The following is a 16,751-nucleotide window of genomic DNA, read 5'->3' on the forward strand; positions in this document are numbered from 1 at the left end:
TAGATATCAAAGTATTTCAACTAGGTAGATACACCTGGTAGCCTAGTGTATTATTGTGCTTTCGAAAACACTCCAATAAATAGGCTGCAAATCTGCTTCCAACTTTTCTTACCCCACACATTTATTTCTTTTATAGAAATGAAATGTTACCTGTTTATTATAATCCATGTGTACCATTGGGCCCTATTTGCTTTTGTCTGTATCAAGAGTACTGAAGTTGACTTCAGTGACCTATGGCTCATGAATGGTTTAAGTTACTACAGTTTTGCAAAAGTCTGCATGTGACAACAAATATTCTATTTCTCTGACATTGAACATTTCTATCGTTGGCAGGATTAAGAATTATTCTATTTCAGTTCCACTAACTAATCATGGGTGAGTAGATTACTAGATGAATCCCTGCTATTATATTACTAATTCTTTAATTATTACAGAACATGATATTAATATTGTGATTTGTATAATTTGTAAATGATCTCCCTCAGCTTATCATTTCTTCCTACCGTCCTGCATATCTGATCACTCTGTGTAGTAGTTTATTGGTTACAGGCATGTTTGGAATTACTGTGTTCCCCACAATGACAAACATTTTTTAACTAGGAAGCAAAAATGAGGGTACTTTTGCTGCTTCTGCTGCTGCTGAGCTTATGATTGTCCCAGTGGCAAGGCTTTAATACCAACGATCAAAGGTGGCAAATGTCAGTGTTACCAGATGATAGTGAAAATAAGAACAATAGGCAAGTGCAAAAATAAAATGATATTTCAATCCTAAGGGAATTATTGGATGGGCAGCTGTAGACAGTTGTTGACTTGTGGAGAATCAGGATTCTTCAACTATGGATTTGTTATCAAACTGTTTATATTCAACCTCTAGCTCTACCATAAAATATCTGTGTGAGCTTAGAGCATAATGGATGTATGTTAAATAAGCAATAAATGAATCATCAGGTTGTTAGAAGTCAAAGTAGAAAATGAACTGAGCCTACAAGGAGGAGATTTGCAGGATCTGACCTCAAGGATGCAGTAGATGTCTACTTTCTTACTTCAAGTAGGAAAACAAAAGGAAAAGCAAGCTTCCAAGATGACTGTAATTATTTCAACTAAGGATGTATGCTATTCAAAGTACCTCCCTAAATCTAATTGTAAAAGCTTAGGCAATGGTGTACATTGGTGTAGTTTTATAAACTTTTCACCTCTGAGATATTTTATTAGTAGTTTATAATCTGGAAATATATTAGATACCAAGATTGAAAGCCAGGTAATATTAGTTTAAAGCATAAATACGTTTGTATTTTCTAAAATATTTTGGGAGTATTTAAATGTTAATTAAGGGTTCATGAGTGCTAGTGTGAAATCATGACAATTATTTTGGGGCAACAAGATGACTGTTGAATTCATCCATTGTATCAATATTCAAAATGGATGGGAGATATCTCGCTTTTGAATTTTATTAAAAAAATAAAATACTTCATTGAAGTATAGGAGTTTGTGCTTATTTCTTTCTTTCTTATTATTTTTTATTTGAACAAAGATAAATGAATGGCAAATATTAACTATAGATCTGATTGACTCTTAAGCAAATTGTTCTGTGAAGCCTAGATAAATACATGCAAAGACTGAGACCAGAACTGTATCTCTTACTCTATATGAAAACTAAAAATCGATATGGATCAAAAACATTCAGTTAAGACCTGTAACCATGAAACTATAAAAGTGATACATAGGGGAAATATTTCAAATAATAGTTGTAAATTTCTGGATAGGACTCCAAAACAGAAAAATAATAGCAAGGGTATAGAGAAGATTGTATTTCATTTAAAAGCTTCTACACAACAGAAGAAATAACTACTGGAATGAAAAGATAGCATACAGAATGGAAGAAAAATTGAGAGTATTCATCTACAATAGGATTAATATCCAGATGACCTAATGATCTCAGTAAGTTAAACATCAAAAGAACAAATAATTCAAGCAATGAATTGGAGAGTGAATTGAGCAGACAGTTCTCCAAAGGGTAGGTTGGGGGAGCTACAAGAGACCAGGAAATAATAGCAAAGACATGGAAATATGCTGAGAAATTTAGCTTTCATGGAATGGAAAACCAAAAGTACACTGAGAGACCATCTTTCCCTATTCTGAATAATTATCTTCAAGAAAGCAAGCAGCAATGAAGGCTGACTAGGATGTCAGGGAGAGGAGGAAAAATAGCAACAAAGCTCTCCTCATTCACCATTGATGAGGAAGGAAATTAGAACACTTTACTTCCCAAATCAGTGTGGAGGTTTCTCAAACAACTAAAAATAGAACTCCCATGTGATCCACACTATTCTGAGTTTCTGCCCAAATGAATCAAAGAGGCATATGACAAATACACTATCATACCATGTTGGTCATGCCACTATATTTCCTTTTTTTAAAAAAAATGTATTTTATGTATCAGTGTTCTGTCTTCATGTATGCTTGTATGCCAGAAGAGGGTATTAGACTCCATTTTAGATGGTTGTGAGCTGCCATGCAATTGCCGGGAATTGAACTCAGGACCTCTGGAAGAGCAGTCAGTGCTTTTAAATGGTGAGCCACCTCTCCAGCCCTGGCTATACATGACAACCAAGATATATAAAAAGCTTAGGAGTCCATCAACAGATGAATGGATGAAGAAATATAAATATAAATTTGACATATACATGGAATGTCATTCATCCACAAAGAAGAATGAAGTCAGGTTACTTGCTAGACAATGAATGGAGCTGCCGAAAATGCTAGGTGAAATAACCCATTCTCAAAAAGACAAATATCTCACCTCTTATATCAGGATCAAAATTATTTTTAAGAAGCCATTAATAGCCGGGCGGTGGTGGCGCACGCCTTTAATCCCAGCACTCGGGAGGCAGAGCCAGGCGGATCTCTGTGAGTTCGAGGCCAGCCTGGACTACCAAGTGAGTTCCAGGAAAGGCGCAAAGCTACACAGAGAAACCCTGTCTCGAAAAACCAAAAAAAAAAAAAAAAAAAAAAAAAAAAAAAAAAAAAGAAGCCATTAATATATAAGAAAAACTACTTGAAAGTGGAGAGAAGACAGGAGAGGATAATTGGGAGTAAATATGATCAAAGGACTTTACCTAAAGGATGATAATGCCATAACGAATCTAATTATTTTGTGTAATTATTATATACTACTTAAAAGTAAATAAAAAAAACCTACAAATGAAACAAAACAGTTCACTCTGACGGTGAAGGTTAATTACACATCTCTGCAGCTTTGATAAAAGTTAAGAATTTAGTAATAAATTCATATGATTATTGTGCAGAAGATGTGTCAGAGACAGAATGAACAGCCATCTTTATGCAATGATTTAAAGGGATTTTGTTATTGGGAGATTTGTAAGTCCTAGACAGTCTCTGAAGTAATTCTTCAGTCCTTGGATGCTGTGATTTAATCTAGCTAATCTTCAAGAGCATCATTATGTAGTTAATTCAACATCATCATTGGGCAATAACACTTTATTAGAAAACAAATCAGCAAAATAATAAATAGAAAGTAATTGCATTTCAGACCTCTACTGATTGAATAACACGATAGCTTATCACACACGTGTGCACTCATTAACACAAGGTTTTACTCTGAATCCTCTCACCCTCCCCAGACCCCCACCCACAGATAACAAGAATACCTAGGGCCAGTCATCTAAAGGTTTTTGTTCACTCGCTTGCAAATCATTCAGGTTTAATGCATTATTCTTCATTTTCTAAGCAAACTGCAAGTGTAGCTAATTCACAATACTAACACTGTTTTCCTCAGTATAATAGCCATGTGTTAGAATGTTTTTTGTTAAGGTGTCAGCCCATTAGTAATATGTACTATTATCATTTATTATACTGTACCATATAATTTAAGTATTACAGAAACAATTATTACAAATTAAAATTGTACTAACTGGGTAAATTTCTGTGCACAATAGTTAGGAACTAAGAGCCTTAACTTTATTGTATTTTAAATAATAATTAATATTTATCATTTAATTAAAATTACAAACACTGCTCAAAATTCAATAACATCTATTCCTTTCCGTATTCAGCATGTTTCTGAGTGAAATATTTCCAAAAGAAAGAATGCTTTCTTTACAAATCCTTTTTAGAAATGAAAAGGAAATAAATAGTTGAAGTCCAGCTGAGAACTTCCATCAGGAGTATAATTTCTCCAAAGCTATGTTTGACAAAGAGTCGACATGCAGAACAAGTTGATATTAATGTGCATTTGAATAATGCATTTTGGGCCATGTTTTACCACTACAAATTAGGGAGAATCACAAGTTTCATAGGTAGTAGGCACATTCCTGGTGATTACTATAATTTTACATACAGCAAACCTGGACATACTCTCAAGAGACTTTGCATTTGATGCTGTGCTGTGTCTTTATTAGAGTCTCCATTTTCCAGTGAGCTATTATCCTCACACATGAAGATGATCTTAACTTCCTTATCCTATGTGCTTTATTTACAGTGGGGCCATAGGTTATAAAAAGAGAAGGACAGCATGAGATATGAAAGAAAAAGACTGGACAATCAACTTCTGTTTGCATTGACCAGAGAGTTAGAGGACAAAACCAGCACAGAAAAATTACATATAAACAGAGAACTATGAGAAGAGTATGGCTTGTTAAAACAACAACCAAACCAAACCAAACCAAACAAAATGGAGACAAAACTAGTGAAAACTAGAAGTCACAATGATATCAAGTTGATCTAAGTGGTTGGCATGGCAGGTGTTTCTGCTTCACTACAGATCTTTAATTCAGTGTGGAGGCAGATATTATCAAACAAGTCTTTAGATGTATGAAGACATTTCAAGGCATTAAACCAAAAACCCTACACAAAAGCAGAATGGAAATGGAATTCAGTTTTCAAGCCAGCCCTTTTTCTCAGGCCTGCTGTGGGATGTCATTCTGTATGCTGTGAATAAGTGTTGCTCTGATTGGTTGATAAATAAAATACTGATTGGCCAGTAGCCAGGCAGGAAGTATAGGTGGGGTGAGCAGAAGAGCAGAATTTTGGGAAAAGGAAGGCTGAGTCAGGAGTCAACAGCCAGACACAGAGAAGGCAAGATGACAAGGCAGAACTGAGAAAAGGTACCAAGCCACATGGCTAAACGTGATAAGAATTATGGGTTAATTTAAGTATAAGAGCTAATCATTATTAAGCCTGAGCTAATGGCTGAGCAGTTATAAATAAAATTAAGCCTCTATGTTTTTATAAAGGCTGTGAGACTGTGGGTGAGAGATTTATCCCAGTCATGGGCCAGGAGGGACACAGAGAAAGCTTACAACTACATTTGGCATACCAACTTGGCGCTCTCAAATTTCCACAAGGCCTAAAAGAGGTTTAAAAGGACTTCTAAACACACAATAACAGAGCCAAAACCAGCTTTCTACTTCCTGTCTCATGCGGATTGAGATATAGAGACACCAAGGTACAGAGACACTATGGCATGTGGACTTGCGCTACAGTATAGTGGATTCCTGTCACTGTGCACAGTGGCATCTGCAAGCTGTGCACAGTGGCATCTGCAAGCTGTGCAGCATGGTGCATGGTGGATATAGCTTTTGTAAATATAGGCAAAAAGGAAAGGAAAGAAAGAAAAGCGCTGCTGGATGGAAGCATAGACCCACTGCTTCACAGAGTCAGCCATGAGCATGGTTCTCACAGAGCTGGTGGTAAACATAGTTCCACAATGTCGAAAAGCTGAGGTGGGCGGAGCCAGTAGCCAAAGCTGCCCTTTCAGTCCTAGTCATGCTGCAGTTTAAAACAATAGATTGACAATAGAACATATTCAGATGAATTAAAACTTTAAATGGTTTACAATGTGTGTAAAAATGCATGTAGTATTGGAAGAGAGAGGAAAATGAGGATAGACAGTTATATAAACAAATAGAAAGTTTTAAAAAATAAAGTCTTTTAAAGGGACAGTAAAACTAATATAAAAATATAAGCCACGTAAAGACGGAAATCACATAGAGAGTCTGGATTGTGTTGTCTTTGGGAATTTTAACTGCAAAAAGACATTTGATTGTAAAGGTTGCTCAGTTAAACCAATATGTATATCTTAAAGGTATCTAGACTTCAAAATTTAGATCTAAGGATATGTTGCTTTGGAAAGGAGACTCTGCTTTTGTTTCCACAGGAAGCAAGAGACTATGGATTTGTTCCAGGATAAGATGGATCATATTTGTTCAAACCAGACCTCCGGAACTTTAACAGATGGTACCTGTCAACAAAGGTTATAGCCGGTCTTCCCAGGACTTGAACATTATCTGGAATTTTCTCAGAATCATCATAAGACTACCAGCAGGAAGTAGTATGAGAAGCTACGCCCAAATTCCCAAAATATATATTTTTATTTTTATTTTTATTTAAAGGGGATTGGTTATAAATACAATCTCTTTCTAAAAAGGAAAGAGGAATAATATAGATATGATAGGATAAAAGGGTAGATTATTGAAACAACTTTTAAACAGCAACAACTTGTTAAAATAGTTTACATTGCTAAGGATTTTAGTTTATTGATACAAATTTAAAGTTACTTTTGTTATACTGTATGTATATTTCTACTCTTGTTTAAAGTATTTTGTGGCCGGGCGGTGGTGGTGCACGCCTTTAATCCCAGCACTCGGGAGGCAGAGCCAGGCGGATCTCTGTGAGTTCGAGGCCAGCCTGGGCTACCAAGTGAGTTCCAGGAAAAGGCACAAAGCTACACAGAGAAACCCTGTCTCGAAAAACCAAAAAAAAAAAAAAAAAAAGTATTTTGTTTGTGGAACTCATTTGAAATTGTAGTGTATAATTAAGAAATACAGATTAATAATTAGTCATCTATAATAATCACACTTATAGTCATGTTAGTTAAGTTTTCTAGGTATGCATAGATATATTTCAATTAGATAGGTAACCTTCAAATACTTCAAAGATCTACCAAATATGGCATTTAAAATGTTTTAAGAACTTTGACTTTCTGGACATCTAGACATGTCTGCTTCTGAGAAGCAGACTACTTCAGAGAAGATAATGGACATTGAGGAAACTCATTATGGAATTTGCTTTCTTTGTAGCAAAAGTTAGCCACTGGGCAAAAAAGTGCCCTGTGTCAACTGCTTGAATGGTAGGGTTGTATAAAATGGACATGCAGAATCCATAGGAAGATGACCACTGAACTTTGCAAGATGAGATGGTTCTTCAGGTTCCTGCTTCATAGAAGATACTGTCAAATATTCTACAGGACACAGAGAGAAATGACTTAAAAACTCTAGGCCCGTCAGCTGAAGATGGATGCCCCAATGTTACAGAGGAACTTTGGATGATTGTCCAGGCAGGCAGCTGTCTCTGTCATTCTAGACTTTTGGAAGTTGCTTACAAAGCACTTCCTGTTTAGGTAATACTATATCCTTCTGGGTCTTTGATGTAGTTGAAGACTAGATAGTTATAATTTTCCTTGGTTATGATAAAAGATAAATTAGATATGAAGCTTTAGACTCACAAGTATAGGATAAATAGAATATTCTATTTATATAAAGATATGGAGAAATCATATAGATTTTCCTTTTTCCAGATTCATAATATATTATGAGTATAACGTGATGAATTGATATTAGCTTCTTTAGGCATAGAATTTAGCAGACGGCATCAGACACTTTAGAATCCATTTATGTTGCTTCCACAGCTAGAGACTTTTTAAGTCTTAACTTGAAGTATATGACCAACAAAGTAATGTCTCAGTTTTTGACCAGTACACAATTCATTCTACCTGCTTCCCTGGCTGCAGTCTAGATGTTCTTTTTTAAATTGGAAACAAGATAAGTATATTTTATTCATTATTATACCCTAGTATCTAGTAAATTTAATAATAAAATAAATTATGTGCACAACATGTTATTTACTTATTTGTTTGCATGATATTAAGAGACGTTCTAAACACTTCAGGATTTGATAAGATGAATCAATGCAACTGAATTTAAGTGAAATGTAGAGAAAACAATTGTGATCTTCTATCAGTGAGAAAACATTTTAAAAGAGACAATCCTCACAGTTACATTCTCATAAGAGTAAAATTAAGAAGAGTTTAACTTAACACAAAAAATATCCTATATTTCTGGAAGAAAAGGAAACTCTTGATCAAATATATTGTAGGGTACCAAACTCAACTAAGAGTTGTAATGTACTCTGACCAAATTAACTTGATATTGAAAAGTTCAGGTTGTCCCCTATGCCAATTTAATACATACACCATGTAATTAAAATAGCTTATTTAAATTTTATTTTTGGTCAATTAACAAATTTATTCTAAAGTTAATGTGGATAGTAGTGTGAAAAGAGGCTCCTAGAGTGGAATATTGGGAAAGTGATTCACAATAGCAAACGGCAGAAGCTACCTTGATTAAAGTAGTAAAAGCAGAAACTATAAAAAGGAAGTGTTAATGAATATTGTTATATTAGTATAAGATTCCAAAAACTACATAGTTGCAGTACATTTAATTGAAATATATGGATATATATTCTTCATGTAGAAAAATCCTATGTAAGTCAATAAGAAAATGACCAAAATTTCAGCAAAAAGTATTTCCCCAATGTATGTAAGATTTCGTTTACACAGTCATGAAGAGGAAATAAACACACACACACACACACACACACACACACACACACACACACACACACACACACATATGGAGAGAGAGAGAGAGAGAGAGAGAGAGAGAGAGAGAGAGAGAGAGAGAGAGAGACTTTTAGTTGGTTATTCTTCTGTGATTGGTCAAAAACCAAGGGTCATGCAAATGCTATTTAAGCACTCAACTAGTGAGACACATTCTCTACATTTTATACTGTTTTAAATAGTGAAAGACAAAAACAAAACTGACCCAGGTTGGCTAGGGGAAGGGAGGACTTGGGCAGCATTGAGAGTACAGATACTTTACGGTGTGTGGTGATGGTGAGGGTAGTGCCTTGACTCACACCCCCACAGGTTCCCTTTACCACCCCAAACTACAACAGAAATGGTGTAGGCACAAGCCCCAATTCCTTGCTGGTAATTCACTCTTCACCTCCCAAATGAAAATCACTTTTATTTTATCGTTTTTGCAATTTTTTAGCAACAGAAAATCCCTGTCCAGAGTCTGACTAGAACTGAACTATTCAGACTGAGGAATGGAACAGGCCATGGGTACACTACTGGTCCCTCTTGAGCAAGCGCTCTCACCCCCAGGGAACAAGATCCAGCCAGGCCAGTTCGCTGCATGCTGACACATCACTTAGCCATACAGGTCATCGTCGTTGTCTTCAGTGTACACCCTGGCACCTGTGCCACTTCCACTGCCCTGGCTGGGGCCAGCTTCACCCTGGTTCCCTGAAGGGAACCTGAAGCTGCCAAAACCTCGACTTTGCTGAAGAGTCTGGGTGAACATTTCGTACTTCCGAATGTCATTATCACTGACAGAATGACAGGCAAAGCGCATGGCTTCTTCAAAGTGATCTCTAAGGATCTCGGGCACTGGAGTTTGCTGGGTGCTTATATAGAAAGTAGGCTGATTTTACTTTCCATGCTTTTAAGTTATTGTTGGAAGACTAATCATAAGCAGTTTCTAAACCAAAAAAATTAAAAATAAAAAAAAAATGACGTGCTGTAAAAGGACAATAAATGTTGGGTCAAAATAGAGCCTGAAAACAAAACAAAACAAACAAACAAACAAAAAGAAAAAGCAAAACCGAGGAAATAAAAATTGTTAGACTTCACTAATGTTGAGAGAAATGCAAATAAATGCCAAAAAATGTGTTTTCTTGATTTCAGGTTGACAAATATTGAAAAGTTGAAAATGTAAAGTGATCACCAAATTATAGGGAAATTGGGACTTTCATGTTTATAGTTAAACTTATATTTACTGGTCTTCAAAATATATCATAAGTGTTTAGTATGTGCTCACAGACATAAATAAATATATATTTGCAGATATTGTAGTATATTTAATTAAAATATATATATGTATATATATATTCATACTGTGGAAAAACTCTTGTAAGTCAATAAGTAACAAGGAGTTCATAAAAAAGTACCTATAACAATGTAACAATGTATGTAAGAGAAAAACTGAATAGGCAAGAAGGTGGAATACATATGTATGTATATATACATATGCATATAATACACATATATGCACACACATACACATATATATGCATATATAAAGAGAGAGAGAATAGTCTTCTAGTTATTCTTCTGAGATTGGGCTAAAACCAAGGGTCATGCAAACGCTATTTAAGCACTCAATTGGTGAGACACATTCTCTACATTTTATATTATTTTAATAGTGAAAGATAAAAAACAATTTAAATATTCATCAAAAGAAACTAATGCATTTATAGCACATATAAAAACTTAAATATTATTATTTTAAAAGGTTTGAATAAAGTCTATTAACAGCTGAAACTTGTGGATTTTGCATATGCAAGACAGAAGAATTTAAGTTGCCAAGTGATGTGTGCAGTAGGATTTCAGATACATGAATGTGAAAAAGTATGTGTGACAATTAACATAATTTATTGCTCATATTTACATATGTATTCACATACTATACATAAATTATATTTAAAAGGTGAAGATTAAAGAGAATAAACACCAAATTCATAGCAATCCTTTACTCTGAGGAGACTAAGCAATTGAGGTAAGTGGCCTTTGACTTCATCTTAATATTCATATTCAATCTTGTCACTAAGTACAGGGGTGTTTTATAATGTATTTTTCATATTTTCTATGTCTGTAGCATTTCTTACTGAAAAGGACATTCATGTTGTAAAAACTAAACAGAAAATATAAATACAAGTGAAAATGAATCAAAGTGTAAAAAGTGGACACAGTATAAAATGGAAGAAGAACTATCTGAATAAAACTAGACGGAGACAAATGAGAGCAGACAGTAAGATATACTGGAAGCCGTTTGAAAATCTGCTCGCAGATACAGCTCAGTATTATTATAAATGTGGACAACAAACAACGTGCTTTACCTCGGTGAAGAAGTGGGGCTCTGGGTAAGCAGTATTCAAAACTGTAAACTTATGGGCTGGGCAGCAGAGCTGGCCTGGACCTTCAGTTATTGCTTTGGAGGAAGGGTATCGATGTTCTTGAACTTTAGGGTGGCACCTGGTCATTTTCTTCTCTCTGTTTGGAAATGCTCTCATTTCTACATTCAAAGCCCCATGTTTGAGGAATCCTTCAATTCCAAACTAGGATAATCTGGATTCTTATTAAGAGGATTTGGACAACAAGATATTTTATATGCTGTTTTATTAAGTTGTTTTGTTGACAATTTAACACCTAATATAATGCATTCTGATCATTCTCTCCCTCATTCTGTCTTAACACCTACTGTTATTATCACATTCTTTCCTCCCTACTACTCCCTTTACTAAATTCATGACTTTTGGTTTTTTGACCCATTTAATTTAACCAGGGCTGTAGATGTGACCATTGTATGGAGACTGATCTTCACAAGTGCATCCTGGTGCTGATCAGGAGCAATATCAGCAGTTTCTGTGAGTTTCTGACTGCAATGGCTGTGTCTTGCCCAGAAGATAAAATTTTGTAGCCCTGTCTTTATCTTTAGATTCCTATATTCATACATATAAAATGCATTTAAATCATATCCACTCCCAAATTCCCTCTCTACCTCCCCATGAACTGCCCCATAACATAATCCTTCAAACTTCACGTCCTTTTCTTTTCTTTTTTTGTTTATAACCCATTGAATTCAATTGGTGCTGCTTGCATGCCTGTGCCATCCCCTGGAGCACTGGCAAACCACCAGGAGCCACACTCCTTAAGAAAACTGATTCTTCCTTCACCAGCAGCCATCATTTGCCAATAGCTCCTCCCATAAGGGCAAGGCAGGGCAGGGACAAATGAGCCATCACCATCCATGCTGGAATTTAGGCTGTCTTTATCTTTTGCAGGTCTTGTGCAGATTATCATAGCTACTGTGGTTTTATGAGTGCAAGGACCATGTAACATCAAGAAGACAGTATTTCATAGGACATTTCCCCACCCTACTCTCTGTTTCTATTTTGTTTTATTTTTTTCAGAAATCAAACTTGGATTAATAAAAACATTATTTCTGGATTCATAAATTTCAATGTTTTTCAGAAGTTTCTAATTGTTATGGTTTGAATCAATTCTTCATTCACTTAAAATTATTTGTGGAATGAGTACAGAGAGATCCTAAGTCAAATAACTGTATGATTTAATATACTCATTATTTCAGCCTTCCTTTCTTACAATCTCTGTGCCTTTATATGAGCTAGTAAAATTTATATTTCAAATACAGGCCTTGGCATTGTTTTATCCTGACTAGAGAAGTAACTGCCTACTCCAAACAATAGGAGGTGTGTTTTTAGCAATGCTATTATTTAAATGTTCTGTTAATTCTATTATCATGCTACAAAGTGACCAGAAAAAATAGCTTCATTAGTGCTCTAGGTGCTGTATGCATGTTTAGTAGGTGAAAATAACTCCTTTTCTGAAATATCTCCACACATTGGTATGTATATTTGTTTATTTATATCTTCATCAGAATTAGAATAGTTCATACATTAATTACTTCAGTATTAGTATATGAATTATATATTTGATTTCTGAAAATTTGGAATATTGGATAATATTAATAATTACTTGGCAATGATATAATTGATTGTAAATTTATCCATTTAAGAACATTTTCAAGTAAAAGCAGTTTTTGACTAATGTGTATTTAATCTCTACTAGAATTACATCAGAAAGAAAATACATAAAAATGTATTCTTTTCATTTGATAAAATCAATGATGTGCAGAAATTTCATCCCTTATTCTTTCTTGTATCTTCTACAGTACCCAATAAAACTGGCTCTGCTAAATGATTAATTCCTAAATTTAAAATGGAATGTCTGCTACAAAGCTAAATCATGGCCAGCGGACTGTGTAACATAAATCCTTCACAGGGTGCTGTAACCTTTATCGTTTTGAAATGTGCCCCATCAAGGAGCCCTCAGGAAATGTACAAGGGACCTGTGTGACATTTACATAGCCACTGTGTCAGATTAGACTCTGTGATCTTTCCAGATCATTCCAGCAAATACTGCACAGAGCAGTGGCATGTCAGGTTGCCCAGCACCTGAGGCTTGGTAAAGAAACAGAATCAACAGGGCCCTCTCACACCAGAGCCCCATAGCAGAGGATCGCCCATCGGGGACAGTCTTCAAGTTCAATTCCTTCAAATTGGAGATTCTGGAAACACACTGAAACCCAATTCTTTTCAGTAGCATATAATCATCCATTAATAGTGTGATATTTACCAGGTACCCTGGGCCAAATAGCAGGCAGCAAATATTTTACAGCCAACACATTCCTGAGCAACTGAGCATCCACTGAATTTGATTGTTTCATTACTGAGTGATCCTCTTATAGTAAATGAGGCTATGATTCTGGATTTTATTCTTTTAAAATTAAAAAGGAAACAAAGACTACATTTTTGTTTTGAGGTTGTCAAGAGAATAGTACACATTAGTGTAGAAGGGTAAAACTGAAGGCAGGTTGTTACCTATTGGCTTGGAGATGGTCAGAATTTGTGTGTGTTTGTGGCAGGGAGATTGGAGGAGGTAACCTGGCATTTATATCTGTGCTTTAGAATCATATCTGCATAGCAATGACTAAGAAGCAGAAGTAGCAAAAACCCAGATACAGGAAATGAATCGGCACAATTGAATTCTGAGTCTAGAAAAATCATTCAGATTTCACAAGTCTCTTGACTGTTTTTCTCCCTCTTTCCTTCCCTCCCTCCCTCCATCTCTCCAACCTGTGTGTGTGTGTATGTGTGTGTGTGTGTGTGTGTGTGTGTGTGTGTGTGTACATGTGTGTACATGTGTGTATGTGTGTGAGTAGAGGTCAGAGGTCAGTGTTAGGGGTCTTCCTCTGTCTTTCTCCACATTATTATTATTGCTATTATTATTATTATTGAGACAAGATAGCTCATTGAACATGAAGTTTTGTAATAAAGCTAAACACAATGGTCGGGAGCTCAGGGGTTTTGCCTGTCTCCACCCTTCCAGTGCTGAGTAAGTACTGCCATGGCTCCTCTTTTGTAACAGGAATTGCTAAATGGTCTTACTAATAAAGAAAAAAAAAAAACAGAGCCAGAGCCAGATATTGGAGTGAAATCTAAAAAATCAGAGAAACAGAACAAGCTAGCCAACCTCACCTCACCAACTCCTCAATCAGCCAATCCTGTTTCCACAAATCATCAGACTGAAAGCCCCTGAGTCCTCACCCCTGAAGGTCTCAGTTGAACTGCTGCTCAAAAGCTTCTAGTTCCTGGTCCTCACACCTTATATACTTTTCTGCTTCCTGCCATCACTTCCTGGGATTAAAGGCGTGTGTCCTTCCCAAGCAAAGACATGAGATCTCAAGTGCTGGGATTAAAGGTGTGTGCCACCACTGCCTGGCTCTGTTCCCAGTGTGGCCTTGAACTCACAGAGATCCGGACAGATCTCTGCCCCCCGAGTGATAGGATTAAGGGTGTGTGCCACCACTGTCTGGTTTCTATGTCTAATCTAGTGGCTGTTCTGTTCTCTGATCCTCAGGAAAGCTTTATTAGGGTGTACAATATATCAACCACGCTTTTTACATGGGTCCTCATGTTTGTGCAATAAAACTTCTCCTACTGAGTCATCCCTATAGCTCCAGATCCTTATGTTTCTATTTTTATTTCTTATCTATAGTAGTATCCTGTACATGATGACTTTTTTTTTCATTTGACATATAAAACCAGGGTTAGTTTAATAGTGGATAAAGGTATTACTGATAACTGCACCAATACCCTGGTTTTAAACCTAGACCGAACTGGACAAATCGGAGTCCATATTTGTCTTGGCCATGGCCTGAATGTGAGTGTACTTCCAATATTTATCAGTAGAAATGAACACCAAGGTGATGGGGTAAGGAAGTGATGCTTCTAGGAAGCTATTTGGTCATGATAAGTGACCTGATAACCTCCTAAATGATGTTTTGGTGTGGAGCACTTGCCTAGCATGTTTAAGCCCTGGGATGGTGTGCTTCAGAGAACTGGCTCCTCACATTCTGCCCTTCTATTGTTTGCACATGAGACATAGAATTCATGCTTTCAGTCTGATTTGTCCGTTTTTTCATGTGAGGACAGCAAGATGGTCGTTGGCAGATGCTGAGGGTCAGCACCTTGCTCTTGGATTTCTTAGGACTGTGCACAAGCTTGAGTCATATGAGAAGAGGGTACATCAGTTAAGGACTTGTCTACATCAGACTGGCCTGAAGCCAAGTTTTTGTGGCATTTTCTTGACTAATGGTGGTTGAGAGAGGGGCCCAGCACACTGTAGGTGATGCTGCCTCTGGGAAGGTGGTCCTGGTTGGTATAAAAATGTAGGCCGAGCAAGCTATGGGGAACAAGCCTGTAAACAGCTTTTTGTCATGATGGCCTGTTTCAGTTCCTGCCTCCAGGTTCTTGCTCTGAATTGCTATTCTAACTTTGCTTTACACTAGGTTATAAACTGTAAGATGAAATAAACCCTTTCCTCACAAGTTGCTTTTAGTCTTGCTTTTTACCACAGCAATAGAAATATAAGTAGAATAGGCTTCCAAACCATAAGAGAAATTTCTGTTTATTACAAGTTACCCAGTCTATAGCATTTATCAGAGCAGCAGGGATAGACAAAGGCCCATTGTTTTTGTATAAAATGCATATGCATACTGATATCTAGCTTGAAGGGTTGAGATTTTATCTCAAGTCCTCTTTACTAATAGTCAAGAGGAATAGAATCCAAGAGTTGCAAAGAGGTAAACAACGCAAGAATTGAGTGGTTAGAACTCAGCAAGGTTTCCTTTTTCACCTTTATGTCCTCCATCTGTTTAACTTCAGAGTGCAGAAGGGACAGGATTCTTACATACCTCTTAAAATGTTTTCTATTTGGGACTAGAAAGATGACTCAGTAGTTAAGAGCACTTGCTACTTGTGCAGAGAACCCAGGTTCAGTTCCTAGTGCCCACATGGCAGCTCACAACTGTCTGTAAATCCAGTTACCTGGGATCCAGTGCACTTTTCTGGCCTCTGTGCTAATCAGGCATGCATATGCTACACATACATACAAGCTCATAATTACTCCTACACATAAAAGCAAATAAATATTTTATAAAATGTATTATTTCATCAGTAGTTTTTTATTCACAGTACCTTGTCAATTTACTGACTGTATAACAATCAATTTAGTGACTGTGCTGATGTTATTTGCTTCTCTACTTTTCCTCATATATCTCACTTTTAAAATAGAAATCTCATCTCTTACTCTTTCTTGTATATTTGATGTTAGTATTAACAAACCTAGCTCTTGTTTTAGATAGATAGTGGTTAACCTATCTCTATTGTTAAATTGATGAGATTAAGAATCACCATGGGTATATCTGTAAAGATTTTCTAGATGAGGTCAATTTAAATAGGAAGACCCCCTAAAATGTGGGGAGTGCCATTTCATGGTCTGGATTCCAAACTATGTAGAAAGGAGAATGCTAGCTGTACATGAGCATTCATATCACTGTGCTTCCTAACTGTGGATCTGATATTACCAGCTTCCTATGACTCCTGCCCCATTACTTTCCTGGCTAGACAGACTGTTCCCTTGAATTGTGAATCAAAATTTCCCTTTCCTGTTTAAGTTGCTTTTGAGA

Source organism: Peromyscus californicus, unplaced genomic scaffold (genome assembly GCF_007827085.1).
Source record: "Peromyscus californicus insignis strain IS unplaced genomic scaffold, ASM782708v3 Scaffold_5__1_contigs__length_169319896, whole genome shotgun sequence".
Taxonomy (NCBI): Eukaryota; Metazoa; Chordata; class Mammalia; order Rodentia; family Cricetidae; genus Peromyscus; species Peromyscus californicus.